At 41.7% G+C, this 12,464-nt stretch overlaps 1 protein-coding gene across 4 annotated transcripts in view; it reads right to left on the bottom strand.

Moving 5' to 3' along the window:
* Positions 1-12,464, bottom strand: part of UTRN (utrophin) — a 538,889-nt gene that overhangs the window by 480,647 nt on the left and 45,778 nt on the right. The gene's annotated exons all lie outside the window — the stretch shown is intronic.

The raw sequence follows: 12,464 nt of genomic DNA, 5'->3' as shown, positions 1-12,464 counted from the left end.
TAAATGAAATCATAGAATATGTAGTCCTTTATGACCGACTTGTTTTACTTAGCATAATGTTTTCAAAGTTTCATTCATGCTGTAGTATGTCAGCATATCATTTTGTTTTACAGCTGAATAATCTTCCTTGTATGAATATCCTACATTTTATTGATTCACTTATCAATTGGCGGACATTTGGGTTGTCTTTACCTTTCAGCTAACATGAATAATGCTGCTATAAGCATTCTGGTACAAATCATTATATCAACATAAGTTTTCATTTCTATTGAGTATAAATACCCAGAAGTAGCATTGCTTGATCATATAATAGGAATTCTACGGTTAACCTTTGTAAGAACTGCCAGTTTTCCAAAGTGGCTGTACCATCTTCCATTCCCTCACTAGCAGTACATGAAGGATAAAATTCTCTCCATCGTCACCAACACCTATTGTTATCTAGTTTTTGTTTTTTGTTTTTTGTTTTTATTATAGCCACCCTAGTGGGTATGAAGTGATATATCATCATGGCTTGATATACATTTCCCTGGTGGTTGTCAAAGCCCAAATACAAAAATGTATTTCAACATTTTAATCTGGTTTAACACGCCAGCTAAATACTGCTGGTGTTCAGATTATATCTCTAAGCAAGAGGCTGCTAAAGCAGTTGGCTTATCTTCCCCTACCCAAGGGCTGCTTATGAAAACTTACAAGAAAATTAAATTCTAAATCAGTTGTTTCCACATGTCTTTCTGTATTTGTCTTCTTCCTAAATAGAAACAGTCTCAATTAAAGCAGCCTTTTATAAGTGAATAATCATAATTATTTATAGGAAGAAATTTTAGACAAGATTTGATTTAAGATTAAGGTTATTACAAAATTTTAAGGACGCCAAGAGGAACAAGCCAGGATTCTAGACACTACCAATGTTTTCCCCTTTTCTCTAAAAAATGTGATATTAAGAGAAGGATAGTAATTATTCTAACTCAAAGGGATTAGCCAATAAAATTCAAAGAGATTATCTAATCCAAAATTAAAAAAATATAATCCAATCTAACTTGAGGGATTATCACATTTTCTAATTTGAAGTGTTTATCTAATCTAACTCAATCTCATTCAAAGAGATGTTCATTTTTTTCAGATTTTTGATGTTTGAAAAAATTCATGTACAATGAAGTGAATTATTTTATTCCTAAAACACTCTATTTTAAATTATTTTTAATGCCTTAAAAAATTAAAAAGAATAAAGTCTACACAAAACACAAGAAGGAAAATACGAAAAGGCTACAAGCTTTAAAAAAATAACAACTTTTTCCCCTGTTTTTCAATATAAGGCCTCAAGCCCCACAAGATGTTTAATAATATGATTCATTCATCTTCTAAGAAATTTTCCATGTCCCAAGGCTGCACTATGTAATCCATTGTTTTCGTTATTTCTTGGCATACAGCTGACTATGAAACTGACCGCTGAACTTTCCTATGTCAAACAGAACTTTCCATTGTGGGAAATTTCTAAAACAGTCATATTAAGCTAAGTGGAAATGTCATCAGAGTTCACGAGCAAGTACGGCTTATATCACCCAGTACAATTTCTAAACCAGATTTTACACAGGAAAGGCAAACCATTGAACGAAAACAAGTACAAAGGCTACATTGGAGTTTCTTAAATACTTGGTGAAGAAAATTAGAAGCAACAATCAGTTTATCAAGGTTATCTGAAAGTTCTTCCAAAAAAAAGTCTAAAAGAAGGGCACTTTTACAAACTGTTCTGTAACGTCTACCCACTGACCCTTTCTTCTGCTAGATTACACAGTGGCCTCATTTCTAGTTCTCATGAAATCAATAGACCATTTATGTCCCAAGTATCTATCTAGGGTATGCACTTTCTTATTCAATCTCGTGTTGACAGCAGTAATCAAATTGTGTACATACCACTAGCTCTATTATAGCTCAGTGGCTCCTGGCTGCCAGCCTAGGCCTACTCTCACCCAAAAGGAAGGAAAAGAGCAGAATGCAGAGAGAATTACAGAACGCATCAGCTGAAACCACAGAAGGTGGTGTGGAAGGGAGACGGCGAAGCTGAGGCCTTCAGACAAACCCTCCTCCCACCAGAGAGACCCACGCTGGGCACACCAGCACAGCCAAGCCCAAGTCAGCCAACCTTGACCATTAAAGGCAGGCATTTTCTTCATTCTCTCTGTAATCTGCAAACCTCTGGGTTTTGAACATCTTATTACAACTTTCCGTGCAAACCAATGAACCTACACCTAAGCCTGCAGAGCAGCAGACAAAAGCCAGAAATAAACCACACCCCCCAACACAAGGGAGATGAAAAGTGAGGGAACGCAAGTGACAACACTTCCATGAACTGTCCAGACACAGTTGGTTTCATGTTGTAACTCTTCTGTATGCATGTAAGCTAGGATCAAGGCTTTATCTTGGATCAAACATTTTTCAATTAATCTTCTGCGAAAACAAGGCCAGCTTTAGAAAAAAAAAAAAGAAAGAAAAAATTGAGGCAAGACAGAAACCTGGAAGTCTACTTAACCTGCATTTTCAGAGTTCAAAATCTCTAAGAAAACCATACTCCTGCTAACAGATATTCTCTGCTTAAAGGGAGCATGGATGATACCACGTCTTGCTATCTAAGGTTGGCTAGAGCAACTATTTCCTCAGTTTTAATAACTTGAAATAATTTTAGATTTACCCAAAAAGTTGTAAAAAATTGTACAGGGTTTTCAGAGTCCCTTCATTCAGCTTCCCCAAATGTTACCATCTTACAGAACCAGAGCAGTTCTGTCAAAACCAGAAAATCAGCACTGATGCAATACAATGAACTACTCCACAGATCTTATTTAAATGTCTCCAGTGGTTCCCTTTCTCTGTTTCATGACTGAACCCCAGGGCCTGCACACAAGCAACACTTCATAAATACATCCTTTCATTCACTCTCTAATGAATGTTTCTGATCCCCCACCAAAAGTCCTATTTTCTTTCATGTTGACGAGGTAGTTGCATTATTAACCATTGAGTGTTCCAGTCTAGAGATGCTTATTTCCTCCACAATTCTCTTCACAGCTAATCTGAGAGTCTTATCAGCCTCATCTTGTAAACACAGGTCAAACTGAGTTTCTCAATTCCTTGTCCAGAACCCTTAAAACATAGTGAAGTGAAGTGAAGTCACTCAGTCATGTCCAACTCTTTGTGACCCCACGGACTGTAGCCTACCAGGCTCCTCTGTCCATGGGATTTTCCAGGCAAGAATACTGGAGTGGGTAGCCATTTCCTTCTCCAGGGAATCTTCCCAACCCAGGGATCGAACTCAGGTCTCCTACATCACAGGCAGATGCTTTACCATCTGAGCCACCAGGGAAGCCCTTAGAACATAGAGGAGCTGCCAAATCAGAGCTTTTCCCACTTGAGAAGTTACATAGGCTATGCATTCTGCTGGAGGAGCTAGTGGTAAAGAACCTGCCTGCCAGTGCAGGAGACATAAGAGACACGGGTACCATCCCTGGGTCAGGAAGATCCCCTGGAGAAGGAAATGGCAACCCACTTCAGTAATCATACCTGGAGAATCCCATGAACAGGGGAACCTGGAAGGCTACAGCCCATAGGATCGCACAGAGTCAGACACGACTGAATTGACTTAGCACAGCACACAAAACAAAAACGGCGAGATGTAGGGTAATTTCCCCCAATCAAATACACTAATACTTCTGCAGTAAATATGTTTGTTTTAGGAGGTAAGTGGGATAAGGAAAGATTTTAAAAGCATCCCAACACTTCTGGTCAAATTTTGCCCAAAAAATGAGCTCAGGTCAAGCTCAGGTTTTACTATCAAGTGAATTACAAAAACCTTCTCGTTTTCAGAGTTCTTTTAGCTATTATAACTGCAAATGAGAGTGTGGACCTCTACCAGTGAAATCTGTGGCTTCATGTGTCGCCCACCCACCTTCACACCACATCCTCTTTCACCTCCAGTGTTACCTCTGCCTCCAGGCTCTCTTCACTCAAATTAACCCTCCCACAGAGTCTCCAGGGTGACCTTTGTAAATTACTTGCAGCTCTCTAGCTTCAAAATCCTTCAAGATTTCCATGCAAAAAAAAAAAAAAAAAAGAGGTTGGAGTCTAATCTTATGAGGTATAGTTTACAAGGCTCAATGGCAACCCACTCCAGTACTCTTGCCTGGAAAATCCCATGGATGAAGGAGCCTTGTAGGGTGCAGTCCATGGGGTCGCTAAGAGTCAGACATGACTGAGCGAATTCACTTTCACTTTTCACTTTCATGCATTGGAGAAGGAAATGGCAACCCTCTCCAGTGTTCTTGCCTGGAGAATCCCAGGGACGGGGGAGCCTGGAGGGCTGCCATCTATGGGGTTGCACAGAGTCGGACACAACTGAAGCGACTTAGCAGCAGCCACCATCTAAGCCAACCCTCTTGACTATAACAGTGCTACACCCAAGAAGAAAACAGAAGTGAAAAAGGTGTAATCTCTGTCCTCAAGATGCTGCCAATCTAATTCAGTCTCTTGAATATTTTTATCAAACTGAAAATATAGAATGTAGCTTCTCCAACCATCAAAGGAATATGGGAAATTTTTTTTTAACTCATTCTTTTCTAGCTAGGAAATTCTACCTTAGTTCTTGATCACATTAAAGATTACTAGTAAAATCCCATATGTTGACATGAAAAGGATTTTTCACATGATTTTAACAACACATGTCTAAAAATACTTGCTATGCTACTGTTCCAAATACAAAGGGTGAAAGCCAGAAAAACTTTTCTAAAAACAAGCAAACCCAAAAAAGCAACGTCAAAGATGGTATTTAATGGGCTGAGTGAGTTCTCATGAGATTGTTTTTCCAAAGCACAAAGATATAAATAAAAGCTGAAACCATGTCTTGTTTCCATATTAGTATATTAATGGAAGTGAATGACATTATAACCAGCAAAATCATGTTAGAGAGAGCTAAACAAAAATCCCCACCACCAAAGAGCTCAGAATTTATCCCCAACCACATAGAGACTTATCTCTGATGCAGACACCAAAGAAAGAGGAAAGAAATCACATTTTAATTATTTTGGTTTTATTTTCTAATGTGCAAATAGTCAGACACACAGAATGGCAAAAGTTCCTAGATACTGTATTTGAAAATAAAATGATAACCTTTCTTACAATTATCTCAGGAAAAGTGCACAAACGCAGTGAGAGTGAGAGATAAAGAATAGTACCACTGAATCCCACAATGATGGGGGTAGAGAGAAGTGGTCGGTATATACCTACTTCTCCCTACACCAAGAGAGGGGAGGAGGGTTCCCTCCCAGGGCTGTCTTCGTCTCACAGCAGACTGTGTGTGTGACTGTGTGTACGCACACGTGGCAGGATTTTCACTGGCAGTGTTAAGTTACTTCCAAACAGAAGTGACAACTGCTATGATCCGACCGAGGTGAGGCATATGTGGCTGACAGCAGTCATGGTAGAACAGGCCAACACTGCATGGACACCGAGTGAGGCCACCACTCTGTAAAAGCCAGGATCCACTCTGCCAGGGCCCTGGTAGAATCCGGTAGTGCCTGCTGCTTCAGACAGGGATTCCTGGGACAGCCACTCATGTGGCAAACACCTCACTCCAGCAGAAGGAAGGAAGGTTATCACCAGGGTTCTTCAGGGAGCAGGAACGGGTATTTAAGGAGACATGAAAAGAGACGAATAAAACCCAGATGCTTTAAAAGAGGACTTTTAAAACATTACCAAACAAGAAAGAGGAAGGGAGTAATTTTCCTGAATTTTCTACATGTTCTATCAATCAGGCAAAAAATAAACATTGTCATTTTTCATTTACCTTTGTATTGTCATCCTTTAGCATGGAGCCTGAAATGTTGTAAGGACTTAGTAAAAGAGCATTTACTGAAAGAAGAGACACAAGCTGATGTGGAAGACAGCAGAACAAAAGTAAGAATGAACCAGGATAGTGAGAGGAACCTGGGCATCTCTCACACCCACAGAGCTTCCACAACAAGGCCATCTGATGCAGAAAGGAGGTACCACAGTCTATGACATGAGCAAAATAAAAAATAGCAATTCTGGGGAAGACTCTGCTCTGGGGCAGACCACAGCATTGCAGAAAGGGATCAGGGAACTGGGACCAAGGGAGAAGGGTGCTTTCAGGAATGTAAAAAAGAAGGATACATTTGGAAATAAAAGTGCTGTAAAGATAGAGGCAATATCACTGGCAACCTGCTGGGCTGTGGAGCAAAGATCAGCCAGTGAGTTTTCTTGAAGTACATCTGCTGTCTGTGAGGAAAACTTCTCCAGGTTCTAAAAGGTTCCAGAACCCTCAAGCTTCATGGAAAAGTATGAAAAAAAGAAGCATGGGGATTATTCTTCATTGTTAGCTATAAAAACATCTGGTGGGAGAGGTGACTTAAGTATCCTGGTGACTTAAAAAACAGTCACAACCTAAAAGTTGAGAGTTGTTATATTTGGCGGGAATTTTTGGACTTCAAGGCCAGGAGACAGCATCTCAAGTGACCCTGAGAGAACTGCTCCGAGGATACAGGGGAAGGAGTCAGGTTATACAGATGCTTGCAACAAAGGGCAGGTAGTCTGAATAACAAGTTAAAGAAATTAAAGAAAACGAGGTTATCTCAAGTTAAGGAATTTAGTGCTTTTCTATGTATGGGAAGATGCAAGAGTCTGGGCTCACTGAAATCATTCCTTTCATATGCATCTCAGCTACCTGGGGCCAGTATCCCACGTTTTTTGTGTTTTTTTTTTTTTCTCAGTGCTCACCAGAGGGAGTGGCTGCAGCCACTGGATCACAGGTATTCTTCTCCTTCTTAGTTGCCCTTGAGGGCTGGAATCACTGAAGACTGTGACATCTTAGTTTATTCACACATCAGGAAATACTCCATTTCTCACTCCCATAGGGCACAACACCCTATAAAGCTGGACATGTCATTCACAACACTTTTTCCTTTGGTCACCTGCAGTGACAATCTCAATTCAGTGTTTCCTGTGGAGCTCTTAGGCCCTTATGCAAATCTGAAGCTGTTGGCCACTCATTAGACATGGGTATTAACTTGCATGAGTCATCTGTATATTCAGCCTGCAGCTGATACCACACAAAGATAGTCCTGCCTACTCATGGCACACCCACCCCACTCCCATGTGGGAATGAAACATAATCACCTACTGAGGGCTGGGAGTGGGGAGAAAATGAAGGATCCAGGTAATGATGAGGCAGAACCAATGCCAAAGAACTGACCTTGGGTATTTTAAATCCGTTTCAGGATTTCTAGGATGATGAAGCTGCCAAGAGATATCCAGGTGCATGATACGGCGCTTCAGTCATGTCCAACTCTTTGTGACACTATGGACTACAGCCTTCCAGGCTCCTCTGTCCAAGGGATTCTCCAGGCAAGAATACTGGAGAGGGTTGCCATTTCCTTCTCCAGGGGATCTTCCCAACCCAGGAATCGAACCTGGGTCTCTTCTGTCTCCTGCATTGGCCAGCAGATTCTTTCTTTACCACTAGCACCACCTGGGAAGTCCAATAACCAGGTGAGGAACAGAGAATGCAAGTGATGGTTGTCAGCCCAGAACTTATGAGCCATGGGACTTATAAACAAGATCCCTGAGCCTTGGGCCCATGGGAGTCGGTCAGCTAATTGATTTGTTGACTTAGCACCTACTCTGTTCCATGCGGTGCAGACGAGAACTAGTTCCCAGGGCCGGCAAAGTGAGGCAACTGCAGAGAGAATGTGTGGTGCCCGCTGTCACTCCCTCAGGGATCAGCCCCAACACAGGCTGGGGCTTGCAAAAGGGGAAAGGAGAGGGCAGGGGCTGCCAAAGAAGGTGGGAGTGAACACGACAGAGGCAAGAAATGCACAAACAGCCTATGATTAAACTATCTAAGGAGTGACAGAGAACAGGGAGGGTGGAGCTCGGAAACAATACCAGAAGGTTCAAAAGAGAAAACAGCGATCCAGAAAGAAGAGGAGAAGAAAGCCAGGCCCGTATTCCAGGGCTGCCCCTGACAGGAAGCAAGTCCTTCCACAGTTTGCAGGTTGGAACCACTTATGCGCCACTTCACACAAAGTTCCACTTTCCATAAAATCTCTCTCCTCCAGAGAATGTTCATGAGTAAATCCGTCTATCTATAAAAAGATTTTAAAATGCAGCCAATAGAACAAACCTGGTTTTAAATGAGGAACGTGACACTAAAAATAACTTCCCCGAGGCTGCCAATTCAGTAGAGGGTTGGAACGACCCATGTTTCTATTGGAACATCAGTCTGTAATTTGGTCAGTAAAAAGTGACCAATTTTAGGGACCTCTGAACTTCAGAGTCCTTTCACATTTATTTTCATGGATGCCTGCAAAATTCTTACAGGTTAAGCTGTGTCAGTATCTCAGCCTCTCTTTGAAAAATGGGGTAACTAGGGTTTCATAACACCAAGTTAGTGTTACTCGTTCAGTTGTGTCCAACTCTTTGCGACCACATGGACTATATAGCCTGCCAGGCTCCTCTGCTCATGGGATTCGCGGGTCAAGAATACTGGAGTGGGTTGCCATTTCCTTCTCCATTCATGACACCAAATTCATGCCGTGGGTGTTCTGAACCTCAGAACTAACTCCTTGCCCCCAAGTATTTCCTCCCATCCCATCGTGGGCCTTCGAGAAGCAGCTCACTGGCTGTCAACAGCACTGCCTGAATCATCATGAAGCCCAGAGGTTTCAAAGTTGTTTCTCTGAGGGTAAATAATACTATATATAATACTTCCTCTCTTCCTCAAAGTCACAGCCAAAAACCGTATGAAACCAAAAGGAAATGCATGTTCCTCAACAGCAGTTAGGTCCCAGGTATCAGGTAGCCGGCTCCACCCCCATCGCAGTCCCAAACTGGCATAAACACAAGCTGCAGAATCTTGAGGCCAGTCAATTGAGGTGAGCGTCTCTGCAAGAGAATTTCAAAAGGCCCCCCTACAATTCCACTCCCCAGGGCATTAAAACCATAGCCCCAAAGGAACAAGATGGTTACTCTTCATCTGAGTTACTAAACTGAGTCCCTCCACGCCGGAAAGAGGGGGCAGGAAAAGGAAATGAAAGCAAGTGACTCGAGGTTCTGGATTTCGTATGCAAGATTAGCCAGCAACAGGTGCAGCGTTCCGGTGAAATTAAGCGTCTCCAAACGCCTCTTGTCTGCACCGCACAAAGGGCCCAGGCACAGAAACCCAACATTAGCAGCACTGTCAGAAGTGCAAGCCATCATCATTTTCTAGCCAGTAGCAATTTTGGGAAAGAAAAAAAAATTTACCAGGCAGACCACAAAATATTTCTCTGCTGACATAAGACTTCTTTCACATTATCCTCTCCTGAAACACTGTAAAATAATTTCAATGTTGGTAATCGTAAGTCATTTTTTAGTGCCTAGTGACCACCACAGTGCCTGGTACAGAGTACGTGGGCAGTAAACATTTACTGGATGAATGAATGAAACGAACAGGTAAATAAGACGTTGCCTTCACAAAGAAGGATAACCAAAATCTTACTTTCAAAATAGTATATAAATGTATTTTTCCCCATTTCTCCAAGAAGGGAACAAAAGGCTGGAATCAGAAGCCAGGGAAAGAGATATCAATAATGAAACATATCAGGAGGTGCCAATCACCCAGCCACTGACTAAAGCCGAGAAGTCCTGTCTGCCGCCCCTTGGGATTAACATATCTGCAGGGGCACTCTCATTTGGAGGAGAACAAATGGGGAAAACAATCATAACCATTGAAGCAATTCACTTTAGGATTTTCCTTTCCTCAACGTGCCATTTCACGTAACAGTTTCCACCTGCCACCACTATAGAACTTACAAAATAAATGCTGCTGCATAATCTTCCAATATGACGAAAATAATCTGCTAACGATATGTCAGGGAAAATATCTTGTGCTATATGTGACGTGTATAAGAAAAATATGAGTGTGGGTAAAATGAACTGGAAATGAAGACATTTTACGGACTCTAAGAACTGAAGAAAAAGTGGAGGGAAATGGCAATGAAAGTGAGTCCACAGATGGGGAATGTTATGTTAATACCGTATGAAATAAAAAGAATAATTATCAACATGAGAACATCACTGACTTACATAAGGGTTTAAATAATAATAATGATATTAATTATAAAAATAAGATTTCAGAGCACAGATAAGAATAAATCACCAAAATTATCAGGACAAGTCAGAGAACTAAGCAGTACAAATAGAAATGCATTATAATAAATAATTTTATAAAATGACTATAAAGAATGACTTAATGATGCAGTTCATTCAGCTTTCTTCAAATTCATAAATTTCTCTTGTTTATAACTTAGGCATTCTGAATAGAATTTATCTCACCCTTGCATATTCAATTTAAAGAATCCTTAGATTTTTTTTTAATGTCACTCCTTCTAAGTTCCTGGAGAAGGAAATGGCAACCCACTCCAGTATTCTTGCCTGGAGAATCCCATGGACGGAGGAGCCTGGTAGGCTACAGTCCATGGGGTTGCAGAGAGTCGGACACGACTGAGCGACCTCACTCACTTCTAAGATCCAGAGTAAACTCCCACTTTCTTTTACCTCAAGGTAACACCCAAAGGTCTTGAACAAAATTCTTCACTGAGATACTAAGTGCCTAGGTAAGAATTACCTCAAACTTCAAGGCATAAACTGGAATTACAAGTCCATTAAGAATGTGTTTGATGAACCTAGAGTCTATCATACAGAGTGAAGTAAGTCAGAAAGAGAACAAATATTGTGTACTAACGCATATCTATGGAATCTAGAAAGATGGTACTGATGAACCTATCTACAGGGCAGCAGTGGAGACGCAGACGTAGAGAACAGGCTTGTGGACACAACGGGGGGAAAGAGAAGGTGGGATGAACTGAGAGAGTAGCATGTATTACCATATGCAAACATATATTACCATATGTAAACAGACAGCCAGTGGGAATTTGTTGTATGACTCAGGGGACTCTGAGACAACCTAGAGGGGTCGGATGAGGTGGAAGGTGGGAGGAAGGTTCAAGAGGGAGGGGACATATGTATACCCATGGCTGATTCATATTTATGTATGGCAGAAATCAACATGATATTGTAAAGCAATCATCCTTCAATTAAAAATAAATACATTTTAAAATGTTTAAAAAATAAAAGGACAATCAAACTAAAAAAAAAAAAAAAAAAGAATGTCTTTGGTTTTCAAGTGAGGCCTTTTCATTCATTCCTTCATCCATTCATTCCCTCATCCACAAGGATCTATCACCCCTACGGGTCAGGCGTTGGGCAAAGCACTATGGACACACCAGTAAACATGAAATGCCCTGGTGGAGATGACAGTCTGGGGACCTCTCAGCAAGAAAGTAAACAAGCAATCAGCATTGTGACAAGTAAGCTGAAGCAAGCAACACGATGGATGGTAGGAATAACAGGACGAATCTACTTCAGACGGGTAGTCAGGACGAGCATCTCGGAAAAGGTGCAATTTAATCCATCGCCCAATTATAGTCAAAGGGGCTAGCCAAGAGCCAGGGAAGGGATCCAGGCATAGGAAAGAGCCTGTACACAGGCTGTTTCCGGAGCTTCAAGCTGGCCACGGCTGAGGCGATTGGCAGCGACAGAGGAGGCTCATTAATAAATACAGAAACGGCATCTGACCACATAATTCACCCAACATGCCTATGCCCTGACACACACTTTCCCTTCAGCCTGGAACCCCTGCCTTCCACACTCTCCTCTGCCATCTCGCAGGTGCTTCCTCTGGGAAACATCCCCTGATTCTCCAAGGAAGAGTCAAAGTCCAGAAATGAGTCCCTCCTAGTCCATGGCCCCACCACCCCTAGGACTCGCCACTATCACACTCCTCAGCAGCTGGCACTGAGTCATTGTTCAAAAGCCACTAACGCAGGTCTTGCTTTATTTGTCTGTTTCTCAACAGCCTATCATGGAATTCAGCACCAGCAGACATGCAATAAATGACAAGTGAGTCAGCGAACAAATCGAGAGAGGAATGGCCAGATGAAGCAAACACAGGATGGCCACTCATGCCAATTCATTACTCAGCCTTGGAGCTTTGGAATAGCACCACACCACGGTTTTAGCTGATTAACCCATTTATAGCCTGGGGGTTGGGGGTGGGGGGGCGGCGTGTAGATTTCTATCCCCTTATGATTTCCATACAACAAACACTTTGGGACAAATCTCCTGGCATCATAGACAAGTGATGGATAATTTTCAGAGTGTCATTAGATACAGACTCTAATCCAACCGTATCAACAAGCATGCGTGAAGTGCCAGGTTGGGTATTAGGCTCAAGGGCTGACAGCAATTCTGTTCTGCCCTGGAAGGTCTACAGCACTAGCAAGCAGAGCAAATCCTGTTTCCAAAATACTGTAAACTAACTTCTTTCATAATATTTTTACAAGAAAATGGTTTGCAAAAAATTC

Source organism: Cervus canadensis, chromosome 33, assembly GCF_019320065.1.
Source record: "Cervus canadensis isolate Bull #8, Minnesota chromosome 33, ASM1932006v1, whole genome shotgun sequence".
NCBI classification, from domain to species: domain Eukaryota; kingdom Metazoa; phylum Chordata; class Mammalia; order Artiodactyla; family Cervidae; genus Cervus; species Cervus canadensis.
This window is presented reverse-complemented; position numbering and strand designations above follow the sequence as displayed.